Consider the following 22,016-nt stretch of genomic DNA (forward strand, 5'->3'; position numbering starts at 1 on the left):
AATTGAGAACTACTCTCTCTAAACAGAATCCAGTCCTTTTATGGAACAGATCTCGACCTTCTATGTCCTTCTTTGTTGTCTGTCTTTCTTTTTCATTTTATCTTTTTGTGATTTTTTCTCATTTCCTCACTCTTTAATCTTTTCACTCTTTTCTCTCCTTTCTCTTTTAGCATGTTTGGTTGGGGGAATGGCTAAGCCATTCCCCATTTATTCTCAAAGAATTTTGGTTCCTTTGTTTGGTTGAAAAATGGTCCAAGGAATAGCTATTCCTATAGAATGACTATTTTTCAAAATCCTTCAAAACCAAGGAATAGCTAATATCACCCTCCCCCATGGTATTAGCTATTCCATGGTTAAGAAATAAATTTAAAAATTGATAAAAATAAAAATACCCCTTACAAATTTAAAAAATTACAACTTCATTTGTATAAAATATTATTTTTCTCTATTTCTCTTCTTTCTCTCACTTGATTCCAACTTTTAATAAAATATTAATATTAAAAAATATATAAAATATTAATATTTAAATTATCAATTATTAATAAAATAAATTATAAATTATTCCTATTTAAAAACAAAATAAATTAAAAATAAATAAACATAATATCATTTAAATTAGATAAACAATATTAATAATTAAATCATCAATTATTAATATTTTAAATAAATTACCAATTATTAATATTTAAAAAATAAAATAAAAAATTAGTCATAATAATATTTAAATTAAATAAAATATTAATATTTAAATTATCTATTATTAATATTTTAACTAAATAATCAATTATTAATTTTCAAAAATAAAATAAAATAAAATAATTGATCATCATAATATTTAAATTAAATAAAATATTAATATTTTACAATATAAATAATTAAATTATAAATAAATATTAATATTGAAATTATCAATTATTAATATTTTAAATAAATTATCAATTATTAATATTTTAAAAATAAAATAAAATAAAAATTAATCATAATAATATTTAAATTAAATAATTATTAATATTTAAATTATTAATTATTAATATTTTAATTAAATTCTAGATTATTAATATTTAAAAAATCTAATAAAAATAAAATGTCATATAAATAATAAAGGGTGTTTTTATCTTTTTATTTTCTATTCTTTTCTTATTCCAAAATTATTGTTACCAACCAAACACTACAAAAAGTCATAATAATTATTCCTGTCTTATTCCCTTTGTCATACCAAACTAAATAATAAATATTCTATTCTATTCCCACCTCATTCTATTCCCACATAATAACTATTCTATTTCATTCCTATCTATTCCGCCAACCAAACGTACCATTTGTTTCTTAACCGATTCTGAATATTTTTTTCCTTTTATTGAGTCTTGTTGTGTTAGAGTTTGAGCTGTAGACGTTGGACTTATTTTAGAAAAAGTTTCTATTTTCTTTGAAATTGGATTCTGTTGATCTTATCATAACTCAATTCTTTCCTTTTTAAGTTGATTCTTCTTGATAACTAACTTTTGATATTCGGTATCTTACCCGTTCCATATTTCAATAGAATGATAAGATTGCTAGAAAAATAATATTGTAACATTTGATATATATGGTAAAAAATCGATTAAAATTTTAAAAAACTAACATTGTAATGTTGTAGTTGTATGTTCTGTAATTCAATCACTTGGTTGTGAAAAGAATATAATTTTTAAATTTAAGCATTTACGTTAAATAAGAAGTATTCTTTATTTTCATAACACCATTAATGTCGATAAAAATGAAATAAAGTCCTTGGAATGTTGTATACTTTGTAAAAGTAATTATAAAGAGTTATAATTATGAAATCTTTATTGCATCAAAGCATTATTCCTAAATTGTTACTAATCAATGTTTTATCAAGTTAATTAGATATTGATAAAGTAGAAAGATCACTACATGGTTACATTGCAAAAGAAAAAAAGGGCATTACCGACAAATCACTTTCGTCGGTAAAAATCCATTGGTAATTACTAACAGATTGTAGACTGAATGTCGACTAAATGAGGTGAGGATTTTTGTCACAGCCCAAATTCTCGGGCCATGACCGGCGCATGGGCCCAATGGGCATAGCCCACCAAGCCCAAGCAAGCCTATTATGTAATCTTGCTTAACATCCCATCAATTATTCTCAGGTCACCTTTCATAATTCCAACTTATAATCACTTTAATAATGGGCTATAGCAATCAAGAATTTCATTAATATAAACCCAAAATGATGTTAACATTTCAACTCATGGTGGCATTAACAGTTAAAATATACATATTTCATCTAAGACACGTATCTTAGTATTTTACATCACATGAATGTACTCATAAAATAAAATGACTCTTGACTTCCAGTGGAGTGACCACAGTGAAGATGCGGCTACTAAGATGCCATAGTACTACCAAGAAAGTGAGCATATGTGTGCAACTCAATCTAGGTCCCAACTGCCTCCAAATCTGAAAACATGAATTTTAAAAACGTGAGTATAAAACTCAGTGAGTGAACATAAGAAAGGAACAAGCAATCAATAGGAAGAATTTGGAAATCATGATGCACTTGTTTTAAAAACAATGCAATTGATTTAATTTCTTACTAAAAACCCCTTATTTCAAACTTTGATTAATAACCTCATAGTGTTGCGACAACCCATGATCAATCCATGAAGTTAAATGGGTGAAAAATCTGTCAAAAACCGAATAGGGTAGCATGTAGGACAGAATGTTTCTCGCTGCAGCGAGAAATAGTAACAGTTTGCATGTGTTTCAGTTTTTCTGGCATATCTCCCGCTACAGAAGTCCAATTGACCTGAATTTTGAACCATTATAAAAACCCTTCATTTCAAACTTTGATTAATAACCTCATAGTGTTGCAACAACCCATGATCAATCCATGAAGTTAAATGGGTGAAAAATATGTCAAAAATCGAATAGGGTAGCATGTAGGACAGAATGTTTCTCGCTGCAACGAAGTTCATTCTCGCTACAGCGAGAAACAGTAATGGTTTGCATATGTTTCAGTTTTTCTCGAATATCTCCCGCTACAAAAGTCCAATTGATCTGAATTTTAACCATTAGAAAGCTAAGAGGCAGGGATACAACTTTGATGTTTACCACTTTTTCCAGTTCGAATGAGAAGGTGGTCAAAATCTTCACCGAAATGAAAGCAATACTTCAGAACCCGAGAGTTTCTCGTTACAGCGAGAAAGCATTCTTGCTGCAACGATAAGCAGGGCACCTAAGTGAAAAGGGGCCTCCTTTGCACAAAACATCCATTTGGTGCTGCAATAAAGATCAATTTGCAAGAAAATGGGAATTTTTCAAGATTCATCATGCCAAATTTCACATGCATTACAACCATATACCATTACTCATAAACTTCCTATAACACATATATTTACATATGTATATATATATATATATACCCATCATCATCATGCACACCATCCCATCATCATCAGCTCATATGCACTCCCTACTCGCACATGGCTGGGTCATCACCGGTTTATGCACACTTCATACTCTCACATAATCGGGTCATCATCGACTTATGCGCACTCCCTACTCGCACATAGCCGAGTCAATATCATTACACAATAATATATTAATATGCATATATATATATCAACATAATGTAGCAGTATATGAATCCATAATAGCCACATATCACAACACAAAGATAATTTATCAAGGGCTTGTTCCCAAGGCACCCATTCTTAAGAAACGTTTGATAAAATCATTTAATGTCTTGTGCAAACACATTCACATTCCCAAAAATACTTTGAAATGCAAGTTCACTCACCGGTCTTGTTGTTTCTTTTGCTTGACTCTAACCTTAACTAATACTCCAAATAGACATGTGAGGCCTTGTTGGAACCTATACACACACAACATCACAACCAATCCAATTTACATTAATATCACTCCAAAAGCTAGTTTCTAATTCAAATTCTACTAGTCATTCCTAATTGGCTTCCAACCATATCAAATGGTTATTCCTTGCACTACTCTAATCACACTAAAAATGAGTAAACAACTCAACAATAAAACAGCTCATAATCTCAATTACTAGCCATTATCAACAACTTAAAACCAAGCCTAGTTCATCACTCACCTTAAGGTTTCTTTGTAGTTGAATTCTCTTCCAATAGCTTCCAAACAAACGTGGAAAATCTCTTTTTCTCTCTCTAAAACCTCCAACTAGTGAGAGAAAGTGCTGAACAAGGACTTTTTGAGGGTTTTAAAGTGAGAGAGTGAAAGAGCACAAGGGTTCTAGTCAAAAGGGCACAAAAGTATGAAAATTAGAGCTAGAAAGAGAAAGTTGTGAAAGTTTCATATCAAGCTTCCATGGAGGATGGAAGCAACATGAGATGGAAGAAGAAGAAGGAGAAAAAGCTGTTGGAGAATGAAGAAGCTGCTGGAAGAAAAAGATATTTATAGCTCAAGCTTATCCATTCCATTCGAGTATATTTATTCTTCTCCAATCCTCTGTGAAATCTTTTTACTCTTTTGACACTGAGGCCAAGTCCACAATGGTCTAAATATACTCGAATTTACGAAAACTTAAAAATTTTGACCTGGGGTGCAAAATGATCATTTTGCCCCTATTGCGAAAATTATTACCACATCTAGTTTGCTTCATGTTTTAATCATTATACATCATTTATTTGGTCTTTATACTTATTTAGACCTTAAATATCAGAAAACTTCCTTTTGGAAACTTATTAAAAGAAATGACGAAACTACCCCTAGCTCAGGTTATTACGCCTATGCCTCGTTATGAGCCTATAAGGGTTGAGGTCTCACATTCTCCCCCACTAATAAAAATTTGGTCCCCGAATTTAAATTTAACTATAAGGTAACGTACCTCTAAGCATCAAAGTGGTGGGGATACTTTGTCCGCATCTCCTCCTCAGCCTCCCATGTTACCTCCTCGAATTTTAATCGACGTAGGGTGAATAATCAAAGTTCTCAAGTTCTACCACATCACTCTCGTCAGGCATTCTTAACATAGAATCTTGGTTTATGCATAGATCTGTTTGGTTTTCTTCCCTTGTAAAGCTCATAAAGGGTTTTTGAAATCAAAGGTCTAATGGAAACTTTATTTAAAATGTAAGCTATTGTGCTCACAATTTCAAAGCAAAAATATTTTGGCAAATTGTTCTCACGAAGCTTTGTTCTTGCCATATCTTTTAAGGTCTTATTCTTTCTTTCAATAACTCCATTTTGTTGTGGAGTTCTAGGTCCAGAAAATTGTGATCAAAACCATTTACATTACAAAATATTTCAAATTCATCTATTTCAAATTCACCACCATGGTCATTTCTAACACTAACAATGGTAAGCCCTTTTTCATTTTGAATCCTTTTATAATGATTAACAAAGGTAGGCAAAGCATCATCTTTGTGAGCAAAAAAATATACCCAAATATACCTAGAATAATTATCAACAATAACAAAGCTATATGACATGCCTCCTAAACTAACAACATTGATAGGTCCAAACAAGGCAATATGCAATAGTTTAAGTGGTTTAGAAGTTGAAACAATTTTCTTAGACTTGAAAAAAGCTCTAAATTATTTCCCAAATTGACATGCATCACAAATTTGTCAGTTTCAAAAGAAATCTTTGGAAGTCTAGCAACCAAATCTTTTCTTAAGAGCTTTGAGATGATATGCATGCTAGCATGTCCAAGTCTTCTACGCCACAACCAACTATCACATACATCATTAGCTATGAGACATGATTTATTATTAATTTCATCAAGAAATATCACATACATGTTCTCAATTCTATTGCCAATGAATATTACTTTATTAGTGTCAATGTCAATAACTTGGCATCCATGGGAATTAAAACAGACTCTATATCCTTTGTCACAAAGTTGACTAATACTTAATAGATTATGCTTTAAGCCTTTAACAAGTAAAACATGCTTGATTTTAGTTTGACAAGTGTTACTAATGATTCCAATTCCATGGATAATACCTTTGGAGTCATCACCAAAAGAGATACTTCCACCTTTCTTTCTATAAAGCTTAATAAACAATCTTTTATTTCCAGTCATATGTCTTGAGCAGCTACTGCCCATTTACCAAGGCTACCTTTTCTTTGGTTGAGCTTTCAAACATTATTCTTTTTGCTCTTGCTCAACCTCATGGTCCTCATCATTTACCATTAAGCAAAAGTTTACTATTTCTTCCACCTTGTCTTTCTCATCTTCTGAGCTAGAAGAATCACTATCCGACCATGCAGCAACCACCATTGCCTTTTTTGGCTTCCTAATATTCTTTGTGGATTCCTCCTTAAGCAGTGGACATTCTGATCTAAAGTGGCCAAGTTTTTTGCATTCAAAGAACACCACTTCTTCTTTTTTGTAAAAGTCATTTTTGTGTTTGTTCTTCCAAGAAGAACCTTGATCTTTTCTTTGATTTTTTCTTCTAAATCTTCTGTCTCTTTGCCACATGAGCTTTTTAAATCTTCTAGCTATCATTGCTAGTTCTTCATCCTTATCACTTAAGATATTTTCTAGTTCTTCCTCAAGTGTTCTTACTTTTAAGGTTAAGTTTTTCTTCTTCTTCTTAGCTTCGTTATTTTCTTCTTCTTCTTCTTTCATCTTTAGCTCATGTGTAAGAAGAGACCCATAAATTTCATCAAGGGTGATTGTGTTGAGGTCTTTAGCTTCTCAAATAGTAGTGACTTTAGGTTTCTAGTTTTTTGAAAGGCTTTTAAATAGTCTTTTTACTAATTCATGTTTAAAGATAAGTTTGCCAAGTTGATTGAACTTGCTAGTAATGTTAGTAAACCTATCAAACATTATGGTAATATCTTCACTAGGTTCTATTTTAAACATTTCATAGTTGTAGGTGAGGAATGCAATTTTGGACTCCTTAACTTGAAAAGTCCCCTCATGAATAACTCTAAGTTTTTCTCAAATTTTTTTGGCTATGGTACAGCCTAAAATCTTGTTGAACTCAAAAAGGGTTAAGGCACAATGAATAGTGTTAATAGCTTTAAAATTTATTTGGACTTTTCTCATTTCTTCCTCAATCCACTTTTTTCTAGTTTTAGGCATTTCTCACCGAGACAAGGTTTACACTAGTGGGAATGTAAGGACTTTGGGTGATCACATCCCATATCTCATAATCAACAACTCTAATGTAAATGGATATCCTAGTGCTCCAACATGGATGATTTGATCCATCAAATAGAAGAAACCGATTTGTGGATTGTCCCTCAACAACACAAAACTTTTGCAATGCCATTGGATCTACCCTAAAGATGTTAAGCCTTTAAGGTCAAGGGTTAGGTTCTGATAACACTTGTTGGTTCCAAAGTAATGCTAAAGATGAGGTGAATAACACTTAAAAGATATTTTAAATTTAGCTGTTGACCTTTGAAAAAAATTCTATGTAATTAGAAGAAGAAGCCTTAAAACTTATTAAAGTTAAAAGACACCAAGTAAAGATAGGGTAGAGAAAAGTGGACAAAACATAAATATTTATAGTGGTTCAATCCCCTTAACTTACATCCACTACCTTGATTTCTCAATCAAGGATTTGTAACCCAACTTCACTAAACTAGTGGAATTAACAGCTACCACCAAGCTTTCACAAGGTAAGCTTCTAACCCAATCTCTAACCCTTGCAACAATTTTTAGAGTGCCTCGCACACTCTAATTAATCAAAACATAAGAAGAAGATTAAGTACAATTGATCAATTAACTAATCTAACAAGTACAATTTCAAGCTCAAACAAGTTTACAAAGGATTAGAGTGGAGTACACTTGTAAAGAGCAAATTTTTTACTCTTTTTGGCTTTTTCTCTCTAAATAACTTCTCTACCTCATTTTGACCATTGAAGATGCCTTTTATACTTGAAAAATCAATTCTGACTGTTAAAGACAGAATCAACCGTTAGAAACAATTCTGGCTTTATTCTAGCTATTATTTTTGTCTTTTAGTGCTTAAATTCAAATAAGTAGACAGTGTTTTATTAATTGGTTAAAGGCAGACTTTAACTGATTAAGCCTTCTCTAACTTGCACTATCTGGTAGCTCTTTTCACTGTGTTCACCGGTTAAAAGAAACTCTAACCGATTAAAAATATTTTGTTTTAAGACATCTTTATGCATTGTTTTTTGTCAGCCTTCTCTCAACTAATTAATATTATTTTTAACTAATTGAAGCTTCTCTCTCTTCATCCTTAACTTATTAAAATATACTTCAATCAATTAAGAAATCTTCAAATGTGAATTTCTTCATTCGGCACCTTTTAACGATCACTCACTCTTTAAGTTTGAATTTTGGTGCTTTTTGGTGCTTCAAACTTGAGTTTTATTAAATTAGCCCTTTTGCCTAACCGATTAACAAGCTTCTGTGTTTCACTTCCGGTACCCTCTTAATCAGTTAAGCCTTGTGTTAACTGATTAAGGCTTTTATGTTTTACTTTTATATAGTGCCCAACTTTGGCTTAATTGATTAAGGCTTCACGTTAATCAGTTACTAATGTTCTATTTTCACTAAGTCATTTCTTTTTTACCTCTTTAACTGATTAACTCTTCTTCTAAGTGAGCAAGCTTCTTGACTTGCCTTTAATCATCAAATTTATTGAGGGAATTAAACTTTATCCTACACACTTAAGTAGTGACTTTAGAGATCAATGTACAAAAAATTTTTTGTTATCATAAAAAACACATGGAGTCAACAAAATCATCTTAATTTCTCATGGAGCAACAACCAAGGATCTTCATCAACATCTAAGCCAAACTTGCCTCCTAGATTTCCACCTAGAGCTCCTATGCTAAAGAAAAAGCCTTCAATGGAGTAGATGTTCATGCAATTCATGAAAAAGAATGATGCCTTCATTGCAAAGACCGATGCCTACATGACAAAGAATTATGCCATCATTCAAAGTCAAGCAACATCAATCAGAAGTCTTGAGACACAAGTGGGCCAACTTGTCAGTGCTCTAAATAATAGACCTCAAGGTACCTTACCTAGTGACACTGAGCCCAACCCAAGAAAAGAAGGTAACGAACATTGTATGCAAATCACTCTCCGCAATGAAAAAAAGGTAAATGGTAAGGATTTAAATTTAAAATTTCAATTCATTTTGATGAAAAAGAAATTGAAAAAGATGTTGAAAAAGAAATTGTGGTTGAAAAATTCGTTGAAAATTCAAAAGAAGAAAAATCACAATTAAAAACTACTCCCACACCTCCACCACCTTTTCCTAAATGTTTTTAGAAACAGGAACTTGGCAAACAATTCCAAAGATTTCTTAAGGTATTTAGAAAGTTGGATATTAATATTCTTTTTCTAAAGCTTTGGAACAAATGACAAGATATGTTAAATTCTTGGAAGACATCTTGTCTAAGAAGAGGAAATTGAAAGATTTTGAGACAATTGCACTTATTAAGGAATGCAGTGCTATAATCCAAAATAAGCTTCCACCAAAGCTTAATGATCCAAGCAGTTTTTCTATTCCTTTCACCATTGGTAATTTTAAAATTTCTAAAGCTTTGTGTGATTTAGGTGTTGTGGTTTCAATAATGCTTTTGTTTATTGTTAGGAAACTTATATTTAAGGAGATACAACCCACTACAGTTACTTTGCAAATAGTAGACAAAACAATCAGGCACTTAGTTGGGATAATAGAGGATGTTTTTGTTAAAGTTGGGTATTTGTACAGACTAGTGGACTTCATTGTGCTAGATATTGAAAATGACGTTGAAATTCCTCTTATTTTGGGACGACCATTCTTATCTATAGTTAAAGCAATCATTGATGTGACAAATGGCATGATAACTTTCAAAGTTGGAGAAGAGGAAGTAGAGTTTAATTTGTTCAATGCAACTAAGTATCCCTATACAGATAATTGCTATAAAGTGGATTTAGTCAATGAAGGTGAAGGTAAGCTTATTCCAACACCTTCAATGAAGCAAGCACCAAATCTTGAGTCAGAGCCACCACCACCTATTAGAACTGAGCAATGTCATGAAGAGCATAATCCACCACCTTCCAATCATCTTGATTTTTGGTTGGACAGCGAGTATAATTTTCTGGTTCACAACTCCAAAATTTGCCATGGAATCTTAAACCATATTGGTGGAAAACCTTCAAGGTGGTAAAGATTCATCATCATGATGTTATAGAGATTTATAATGGACTTACTAGTGCATTCAAGGTCAATAAACAAAGCCTCAAGCCTTATAAAGTAGTCTAAAAATGGGTGTCATAGTCAAGCTAGTGATTATAAATAAGTGCTTCTTGGGAGCTAACCCAAGCATTCTAACTTAACTAACTTAATTTAGGTTATTTTCATATATTTATTTATTTGTCATTATTGAAAATTTATTAATAAATTTCTTTTATTTTGTAGGTACATTTGAGCCCAAAATAAATAAATAAAAAGGTAGGCCGTGATTCCCACTAGGGGAGGTTGCAAACCTCCCAATTGAGTAGTCACATGGGTTGTGACCCACTCCAAGCCAAGTAGTGCCCCCATAACCCTTTAGAAAAAAAAAAGGGTAAATCACAGCTTCCCTAAGGAGAAGATGCAGCTTAAAGAACATTCTTTAGCGTGGGCTGTAGTGCCCGTGAAGCAAGGCCACGACCTCGCAAAGAAGATGAACAAGGGTCGTGGCACCCTTAAGGGTAGGCCACAACCTCCCTTTTGTGGGCTGTTGAAAATTAACAACCCACCACTCATCTTTAACTTAAAATCCACCCTTCTTTAAGCCCTCTCTTACCCCAATCAACCCTAAAACCTTCTTCTTTTTCAAATTTTTTACATTTTTCTCTCATCTTCTCTCCCCCACATATCTCAATCTCTCTTTAAAGCTTTACAACCCATTTTTTCCCTTTTCATCAATCCCTCTACATATTTATCAATAACATCATAAATCTCCATCAAATCTTCCTTTCAACTTCTTTACTCAAGATTTAAAGTAAGTTGTCAAGTTTTCTTTAATATTTTTCATATTTTAAAACTATTGATTACTTGCTTCACATTATTTGTTTTGTTGAAAATCTATGATGGAAATTGATAATAATTGAGATATTGAGACATTGTGCTTGATTATCATTAAGTTACGGTAGATTGGTGTGATTTATGCTTTAGAAGTATTAGGTTTATTGAAATTGAGAATTTGAGTAAGTTGATGCATGAGATTTATTTTTATGCCTACTTGCTGAGTAGTTTGTTGAAAATAAATTAGAAGAATTAATTGGCAAAATTTTGCTTGATAATTTGGGCATTAATTTCTTGTGATTGAAGGAAATAAAAAATGATTTTGTTAGTGGTCTATTGAGTTTTATGGGTTGTTTTCTTTTCTTTTGGTTGAGATTAAATACAGGGAACTTGAGAATGGCACCCAAACGAGCAAGAGCAAGTTCCAATGGTTCGTTTGACCACACTCAATTTGTATCAGCCAACATTGTGGCTAGACATGCCAGTTTTCTCATCAACAAAATTGCAATACCAAAGCAAGAACTAGATCAAGGGTTGATCATGCACCTTGGCCTTTAACCAATGATTGATGAACAACATTAGCAACAATTTTGTGCTCCACCAAAAGCTGTGATTATTCCTCTAGTAAGAGAATTTTATGCCATGTTGTTGAAGCCACTAATGATTTTGTTTTTGTGCAAGGTAAGCAAGTTCCATTCTCGAGCCATGCCATCAATGAATTTTATGAAGCTTCTGATTTTGAAAATGATGACTATGGACAATACTTGGTTAGACATGAGGATTGGAATAACATGATCCATATACTCTGTGATGAAGGTGCTCAATAAAGAATCTACAATAATGCACCAGTTTTCTTCAAGAGGAATGCGATGAAACCAAATTCTAAGGTATGGTTATACTTTGCAGCATCCAAATTGCTTCCTACCACACATCTTAGTGATGTCACAAAGAATAGATCCATCCTTATTTTTTCCATCATGACAGGATACACCATTGATATTGGCCGCATAATTTACAAACCCATGACACACACTGCAAAAACAAAACGCAATGGCTTATGGTTCCTTTATCTGATTACGGCAATGTGCAAAAAAACTAGTGCAAATTGGGATGCCAGTGAAAAATTGTTGCACCCTAAACTCCCAATTGATATCAATCTCATCCTTAAACAACCTTAATTATTTACTGATGGTAGTTCTTCATTGCCAACTTGCCCTCAACCACCTTGACCCCAACAACTCACAATGGTTTAGAGGATTGAGCACCTTGAGAACAAGTTCAATCAACATGTTGCTTATGATATTTAAGTCAATCAACATCTGGATAACATGTTTCGAGCTTATAGTGCCTTCATGGGGATGGACGCGGATAGCCTTCCACCATTACCTGGTTATCCTATGGGTGACAATGAGGTAGAGGATGATGAGGAGGATGAGAATTAAAAGGATTCATTTAACCATCAAAGAAGTATTCTTTACCTTTCTTTTATTTTTTTTTTTAACATTGAGGACAATGTTTAGTTTAAGTTTGGTGGGTGAATTTATTTTTCTGTTGGTGAATATTCTGTGAAAGTTTTAGTTTAATTTTATTTACATGTTTATTTAGATTTTTAAGTAATTAGGATTAGTTGATCATTTAATTTTTATGTTTGCTTGAATTTTTAGGAATCTAGAGTAAAGTTGGACCAAACAATTAGTTGTCTTGAATTTTTAGCTTTTGGTGAATAAGGTTTTTGTTTGGCTCATGCTAAATTCTTTTGTTTAGTATCATTGTTAAGATGTAATTTCCATAATTTTGAGCACTATATCTTTGCTTTGAATTATTGTGGTTATTTAGAGAAGGTTTATGTTGATATAAAATTTAGATTATGTCATGAATTCTAAAATTTGCTTGATTCTCTCTAAAGGCGAAATCTTAAGTAATACCTAAGTAGGGACATGATTTAGGTCATTGTTCGATCGTTTGAACCTTTCAAGCTAACTTTGATATATTTTTATCCCTAGTATACCCCTTTAAGCTTAATTTCCTTTTTCTTTGTTTAACCACATAATAATTGAGCTTAGCCTTAAAATAAAATTTCAATTTTTCAACCCTCACTCCTAAACATGTATATTATTTTAAGAACTATATATTGAGCTAAATGCATATGGTAGAAAGTGATGTTTATGTGAAAAAGTTCAAATTATTAGAATTCACCCCACTACCTACAATTCAAAGAAATAAGTTCGAGAGTGTAAAATTATGATGAAAAAAATAAAAAAAATAAAAGAGAAAAAGTAGAATAAAGTGTTGAACAAAAGAAAAGTTACAAAGAAAACAAAAACGAGTTACTTGGAAAATAAAAATTGAGCTCTATATAGATCTTAAAATAATTATGTGCTTAGGGTGAATTGAGTCAAATTATTATCCTTTATCCTACCTTGACCTTAGCTATAAATTACAAGCTTTATAAAGACCTATTGATCCTTGACTTAGTATTAGTCTACATCAATGGAGAGAGAGATGAAAAGTAAACCTATGGAGTTCTAGTACTAATTTAAATTTTGCATTGGCATAAACTCATATGGATAAGTATAATATTCTTGGTAAAAGATTTCACATACACATGAAAATCCATTCGAGAATGTGTTTGCATTGGAATTGAAACATGAATTTGAATTATTCCTATATTTTTCATTAAGTTAGAGAACGATAGATATACTTTTGAGGAAATTATGGGAGATCATTGAACTGGTGCGCTCTATCTCTAGTAGTTGCTTTATTTATTTTGTTTTCACCATTTAAATTATTTTTTGTAAGTTAGTTTCTTTTCTATGTTTTGCTCGAGGACTAGCAAAATCTTAAGTTTGAGAGTATGATAACTTTATGATATAAAATTATTTGGACTTAATTTTGATATTAATTTAGCTAAGTTTTTATAGTAATGCATAGAAATTACTAAGTTTTATTTAATTATTTTAAATTAGTTAATTAGGAAAGTCAATCTAATCTTAGTTAATCTTGTGTTTAAATTGATGGTTATATGCCTAAGATAAGTTGTTATTGATTTATTTGTGCCTTTGTAGGTATTTATGGAAGAAGGACTTTTAATGGAAGAAGAAAAGAAATTATGAGATGAAGACTTCATCGCACATATCTCGATATTTTGACCATAACTTTCTCTACAGAATTCTAAATGAGTTGATTCTTAAATCATTGGAAAGCTAAGAGAAACAGATACAACTTTCATGTTTACCAATTTGTCTAATTCGGCTTAAAAAGTTATCAAAAACCTTCTCGAAGTTGAAACACTACAATAGTTCTGGAGAGAAAAAATTAAATCATGATTTTTGCAAATTAAATGGTCGAGGCCGCAGCCTTGGTGGAGGTAGGCCACGGCTCACATAGCCTAATGAGGAAATCCTTGTTATAATTAACTTCTTTCTTCACCCAATTTGGCCTAACTTCAAAATCTTATTAAAGCAACCTTTTAAAGGACTTTTAGAGAAAAAACACAAGATTCAAAGCTAAGATTCAATCACAAAATCATTGAAGAAAAGTCCAATTAGGGCTCAAAAGAAATTGAAAGATTTAAGAAGATTTGGAGATCAAGATTTCAACTCTTGGAGTTTTTTTATTCTTTTTGTTATTCTTTATTTTTCTTGGTTTGTTTCAATGTTTAAACTTTATTTGATGATGATTTGTGACATTATGGGGAACTAATTTAATTATCCAAGATTATGATGAAACTCAATACATAGTCTAAATTATTTCTCTCTCTTATGCTTATGTTTAATGGTTTTAAGTTGTTTATTCTATTTTGTTCTTAATACTATTAATTGTCAAGTCACTAATTAAATTGAATTAAAAACCTAAGTTAAACCTTGACAAAAAAGATTTAGGGCAGACCTCGAATAGAATAGCGTATGATCAAATGCACTTAGTTGATTAGGTGGTTTGATTTGTATATAGGGTAGACATACACCTATAAGCCATATGTAGCCAAGATTAGAGTATGAACTTAATGAATCTTTCTTCAATTTAATTTGCATAGATATATAATAAGTTAATTGAGAGAGATATTTTATGACAAACTTGATAGAAACTTATAAATAATTTAGGACTCTAGGTTAGCAACTTAATCTATTGAAGTAAGTTAAGAGAGAGATACAATATTCAAATGAAGTATTGAGGGATATCATAGTCTTAAGTCTAGTAGTTGATTGAGTTTTTAAAACAAATTTACTGATTAGTTTTAGTTTTATTTTATTAGATTTAATTTTACTTTTTAATAATTTAAATTTAATTGTTTGAATAAGATTAGGGTGTGTTAATTTTAATAATTAACAGTAGAAATTAATTCAATTCTTTGTGAGATCGACACTTTACTTTTCATTATATTACTTGTTTAACGGTATGTGCACTTACGTGGATAATTTGACAACAGTTTCTTACTTCTTTCATTCATAGTCATCATAGTAGATGACTCCATAACAGGTTGTGATTTTACAAATAAACTCCTCTATGTTTATTCTCTTAAAACCATGCTATAAACTTGATCTAAGGTTGAGAAAGTGACCACAATAAGTATCTGGGATCTCAAGGCAGCATAGGACTCATTGGGTCTATTTAAGAACCTAGAAACATTATCTTTCTTTATGTCATGAGCCGGAACTCCCATCGAGCTCGTGACAACCGTCGCGATGTCCCAATATACATTCATTACCCGAAATGTCAATCGAAACCTCGCAAGGCTTAACATTAGTTTTTCTCACTTCACCTATGAGTATTAGTCACTAAAATTATGTTTTAAGAAATTATAAACTATTTCCAAATCAAAACAATAGAAAAGCAATTTTTTCTCACAAGGGCATTTTGGTCATTTTTCCTCATTAATCTCGAAATCCACTAAAAATGTAGTATACGGGTGCAAAATACATATTTCATAATCAAAAATAAATTTGGATGTCTAAAACATTCGTTTAAAATGAAATTATGACTATTAGAATAAAATAAAAATATTGAATAAAATATTCAATTTTCTCATAAAATAATATTTTTAGAACATTGTATAAATAATTTTTACAGCATAAAAACAAAATAAATTCATATACATTGTAATACAGTAAGCCAGAGTATTTAATTTAATTTACAGTAACAAGTGGGCCCTTGAATAACCAAAAGTAAGAAAGATTGTGAACTTACAGTTTGGATGATGCAAATCCAATGGTAGTCATCGATGAAATCAGCTATCTATAGACTATCCTAAGCCTAAAATGGGTGGAAAGGAGGGTGGTGAGATTATATAATCTCAGTGAGTAAACAAATACCATCTAAAATATCTAAAGTCGAGTAAATGGAGACAGATAAAATAGTTTAATATACTGTAATTCATCACCTTTCGACTTGTTTCAACCAAATAAAATCAATTCATATAAATCGAGTAATCAACATGGCTTATGAATTTCTTAAAACGTTGGCTCGTGCCAAAATCATTTTCATACCCAGTTATCAGAGATACCTTGATCGAGGGCTATCCCAACCGAGTTCGCCAAGGCTGTTAAAAAGTTAAATACGCATAAATCATGTTTTTATTTTGAAAACATAGCCGTTCATTGGCATTGGCTGAGTTCACCCTCACGTGGTGGTTTTACATGAAGTGAAACTCTAAAGTTATATCTCGAGAGTTACCCTACTCGCCTCTCCAATTGAGGTAAAGTATAATAGGATTTCGTGCCCCTCTAATAGGTTGGTCCACAGAACACCTGTCCACTGCAGCAAGTTAAACCCACCATACAATAAAATTTGTAATAGCATAACATGGCAATTATTTTATTTTATTTTACAGCCTTTCAAGGCAAATCAACAATTTATACATTTCCAACACATTTATCAAATCAACCATTCATGCTAATATTGCCATAAGCCAATCAATTAGAATCATGAATTTACAACACACAAAAACAGTCTCCAATTACTCTATTTTCAAACCATCATTCAATTTTAAAACAATTTTATGAAATCATTTCATTAAATCACATTTTGTTTATAAAATCAAAAAATTAATCATTTAATTCATTTTCCATAAAATTCACAAAATCGGATAAAACATACTTTAGATAATTAAAATGATGATAAGGTTACTCACCTCACAATAGCGGGATTACTACGTCGCTATTGATTCGTATGCGTGTATAATTATTCCTAATTGCCAATCATATACTTCGTTCGTCACGCTTCCACAACAACTTTCCTAGCAACAATTTAAACCCAATACACTTAGTGCATCAATTCCACTTCTCTCTCTCATTCTATCATAAATCCACATTATTTCTCCTCATTTCTTCCAATATTTTACCATTCAACTTAACACTCTCAACCAAATTATGTATCTAAATTCCTCCGACATCAATAATTCTTCACAACGAATCATTTAAAATTTCTTAACTTCATTCGAGCACTATTCATAAATTTCACATTTTCTTCTTTACTTTAGTCCTATGACACCTCCTAATAAAATATTTAAATATTGTATTAAAGTAATTTAAATTTAATTCATATCACTAATAACCAAAATTTTAATTAAACAAATGGCTAACTTAAAATAATACAATTTCATAATAGGCCAAATAAAAGCAAAGAAAATTTTCTTTACCTATTTGGACTAGATTAGTCCAAGTCCAATTTTTTTCCACCTTTATTCTCTCTTGGGCTTTTCCTCCTTTATTGATATTGGGCCCTTTTTATGATCTTTCCCCAACTTCTTTCTATTGGGCCATGCCCACTCTTTCTTTTTTTCTTTTTCTTTTCTTTCCTTTTTTTTTCTTTTTTTTTCTTTTCTTTTTTTTCTTTCTTTCTTTCTTTCATTGTCCAACAGCACCTTGCTTGTCTTTTTTTTTCTTTTCTCACATGCACAAGCTATCCACAATTTCTTCCTCTCTCTCCCTCTCACCGTCGGCCACAATTTCTTGCTTCTTTCAACCAATAATTTTCAGCAGCCAAAGCTACTCATATTGACTTCAAAATCAGCAACTAAGCTGCTCTATTTCTCCTCAAAAATCAGCAGCCAAAATCACAAAGATTAACAACCAAACCGCACTTTTTAGTCTTCAAAATCAACAACTAAAACCATACCATTCAACCTTCAAAATCAGCAGCAAAAATTGTGTAACGACCCCTCCTCGATCGCTACCGACGTCCGTGACCTCCGAGAGATCCGGTCAAGTCCCGAACAAGCTTGAAAGAAATTTCTCAATAACTCATTGTACACTTTTACTAAACCGTATTAATGTCTGATCCATATATATTTATAACATGAATTCAATAATAAGCATAGCCAATAAATTTTGACTTTAAGTCATGACATCACAATTAAATACATTGAGTTCAAAAATCCCAAATCTTTGTTTATATCAAAACTAATATTTGTTTACATAGTAAAACCAGAGTACTACAACTCAACCTTTAACAACGGAGCGACTCAGGATAAAATGCTATGAGATGCCTTTACTTATCTGCGGTGGACCGTACGCGCTGATGATTACGCACTAGGCTGATCACTGTCTGCAAAAAGGGAAATAAAAAAGGGTGTGAGTCTCACAGACTCAGTGATCATCGGCTCCGTGAGTAGGGCGTAGATGGGAAACAAGCAAACAACAGATTAGTTGATATTAAAAATGCAAGATTATAAAAATAATTTATTTCAAACGGAAGTTTGTGCCTTATATGAAAAATCAAGGATTTCTTACACATTGTAAACACTTCAATTGGTAAATTAACCAAGGCAGATAAAAATTTTCGCTACAAAACAGATCAATAACCTTATTCAAGTCAATCATTTGAAATATTGAATTAAAACAATTTTACATAAAAAAAAATTTAGTCGTCAAGATCAATTGACATTTCACTCAAATTAAATCAATATATTCAGCAAGCTCCCATGAAATCGAATGTTAATCAAACGCATACGTAAATCACAAATCACCTCGCACTCGAGGAGTTAAAATTCATTTTACCGTAAAAATAAGGGGAGCTGCGGAAAAATCGTTAAATTTCGTTTTCACCATACAAAGAAATATGAGTTTAAAACCCAGAGATGCCACTTTCGAGTAGGGAATGAAAATAAACCCGTGGTCCCTCTACCACGTAATAACATCCGGAAGCATCACTTCCACCGGATTCCCATGTGCCATGGCAGTCTCACGATGTTGGCCGACATCGGAGAATCAAATGGTCGCAACCGCATAATCATCTAGTGGCCTAGCCACGCATACATATATCACAGGCCGTGGCCCCAACCACGCCTAACTACCCGTCGACAACCCAATGGTTCTCTAGCTAGAGCTCACTCGTGCACGAGGGTCATACTTAACCGAAGTGACAACCGGCCTACTCTCGAATCTCTCGGTTTGTAAAACCATTTTGAAATTGTGTTATGTCCTTAAAAGCTCGTCTCAAAATTATTTCCAAAGTATTCAACACAAGGTATGATAAAATCTATTATCATTTTCATAAAATAAAATTTATGCATGAATTTTGAAACAATAACTTGCATGGTGAATAAACATTATAATCATGGATGCACACTGCACAAATATAAGGCACAGATTTTGAGGCAAAACAGTGCGAAGGGCTTGTTCCCGATTTTCAAAACTCTTTACATATAATTTGTACATATATATATTCAAAACAATTTCTAAACATAATTTGCAACCACAATTTCCTAAGATTGCTACCAGCACATGCTATCTATAATTTTCGTGTTTAAAATAAATCATACATATAGGTATATATTTACAGAAATTTTAAAATAGACACCCCCTACTCACCTCATAATAGCGGGATGTTACGTCGCTATTAATTCGTAAACGTATCTAGTTATTTCTTCCTACTGGTCGTTCGTTATTTTTCTTCGGCCTGCCACCACAGTGTTCCACCGTTACTTATTTCTCCTATACATTGAAACTCATTAATATATATATATATACTTTACTTTATTTTATTTTATTTTATTTTTTTATTTTTTTATTTTATTATTATTATGTTTTTTTTATGCCCCCATTACCTTTCCTTCACCCGATCTCTTTCTCATCCTTTTTGCTGAAGCCTTCATCCTTCCTCCTTCACTACCAACGTCGGCAGCAAGCTCTCTACTTTCACTCTCACCGTCGGTCCCCATAACAGCCCAGCTTCCTCTCTTTTCCTTCCCAAAAATCCAACAACACAAGGCCTCTTTTTCCTCTCAAAAACCAATAGCACAAAGCCCCTCTTTCCTCTAAAAAATCGACAGCACAAGGCCTCCCTTTCCTCTCTCAAAAATTAGCTTCTTTCTCCCTTTTATTTGCCCCATAAGTGGTTGTCGGTAGCAGCCATGAGAAAATAAATTTTACTCTTTCTCACCAGCTCTCTCTCCCTTTTTCTTTTCTTTTTTACCCGGCTGATACAAGGCAAATAAAAGAACATTAAATTGTGTTTTTATGTGCTACAAATTTTGGGGAAGAAAGTCGGACATGACAAGCTTCTTGTCATGTCCCCCCCTTTCTTTATTTTATTTCTTTTCTCCCTCTTTCTTTTGTTTTGGCCGGCCCCTACCTCATAACTTAAAAATTGTTTGACTCCTTGTTCCTTTATCTTGTCCCTAGAACTGGCTAATGCAAGGAAATAAAAGACAAATGAATATATATTTTTTTATTATTTATTCCTTCATTGTTTCATCAGCCGGCCCCTACACCCTTCACATGCTTTTAAAAAAATATATATTCTAGCTCTTTTATTTCCACATGGACGGCTGCCTAATTATTTCCTTTGTCACATTTTCTTTTAAACACATATCGCACATAATTCTCAACTTCATTTATTTACAACACAACTCTCTAACTTTTATATTTTAAAATTTGGTTCTTTTGACATGTGTAAAAATTCTAATTTCCTTCTATCTTCCTTTTCTTACATGTGTACAACCAAAATATCAAAGTTAGATTTCAACGCGGTGTTACCATAATATTTAAATATTTACTTACCGCGCTAGCTCAATTTAATAAAATCATGCAAGTATAATTACCGTTGTTTTTCTCCAAAATTCTTCCTAACTTTTTCTCCCCCACTTAAATTAATCATATACCCTTTTTTCGAACTAATTTTTGTAATTGATAAAATATTCTTTTCACCCGTAACCACTCTTTGACCCTTAAATTTACATCAAGTGATCCTTCATCTTATCGATAGGGTCTTATTGACTGCTAAATGAGGTTACAGGGTGTTACAAACTGCACTTTTCAACCTTCAAAATCAGCAGCAAAAGTTACTCCTCTCACCCCTTAAATTGACAGAAAAATAGCTCTATTTTCCTCCCTAAATGGCAACAAAACCGTCCCCCCTCAACTCAACTCTTCCACCTTCCTTTTCTTCCTCACCTCTTGGCCTTTTCTTGTTTCTTTTTGCTCTTTTTGCTCTTTTTGCTCATGCCTTCTTCTTGTTTCTTTTTCTTCTCTTCACTAACCGACTTCTCTCTTCTTCTTTGTCTTCTTCACTTTACTTATTCAATTATATATATATATATATATATATATATATATATATTTTTTTTTTTTATTCTCCATTTTGTTCCAACTTGGCCGGCCCCTTGCACCTTTCATTCTTTCCCCTTTGTTCCACATGGTCGGCCCCCTTCCATCAATTTAATTAAAGAGTCTTTTGACTCTTTTTATTGACCACATGGGCGGCTGCCCATGTTGGTCTTCCTTTTATATATATATATACATACTTGTATTATTATTTTTACCATTTATTTATTTTATCTCTTTCATTTAATTTCTCTACATAATCCTTCAACTTTTATATTTGATATTCGATCCCTTTGATGCGTCTAAAAATTTCAATTTTCATCTATCTTCCTTTCTCTGTACGTGTACCACCAAAATATCAAAATTGCACTTCAACGCGATATTACCATAATATTTAAATATTTACTTATCCGCGTTGGCTCGACTTAGCAAAACACGCGTATTTTACTTTTATCGCTCATTCTCCAAAAATTTACTTGTATTTCTTCTCCCCCACTTGGATCAA

The sequence above is a fragment of the Theobroma cacao genome, chromosome 2, assembly GCF_053813885.1.
Source record: "Theobroma cacao isolate CCN51 chromosome 2, ASM5381388v1, whole genome shotgun sequence".
Classification (NCBI taxonomy): Eukaryota; Viridiplantae; Streptophyta; class Magnoliopsida; order Malvales; family Malvaceae; genus Theobroma; species Theobroma cacao.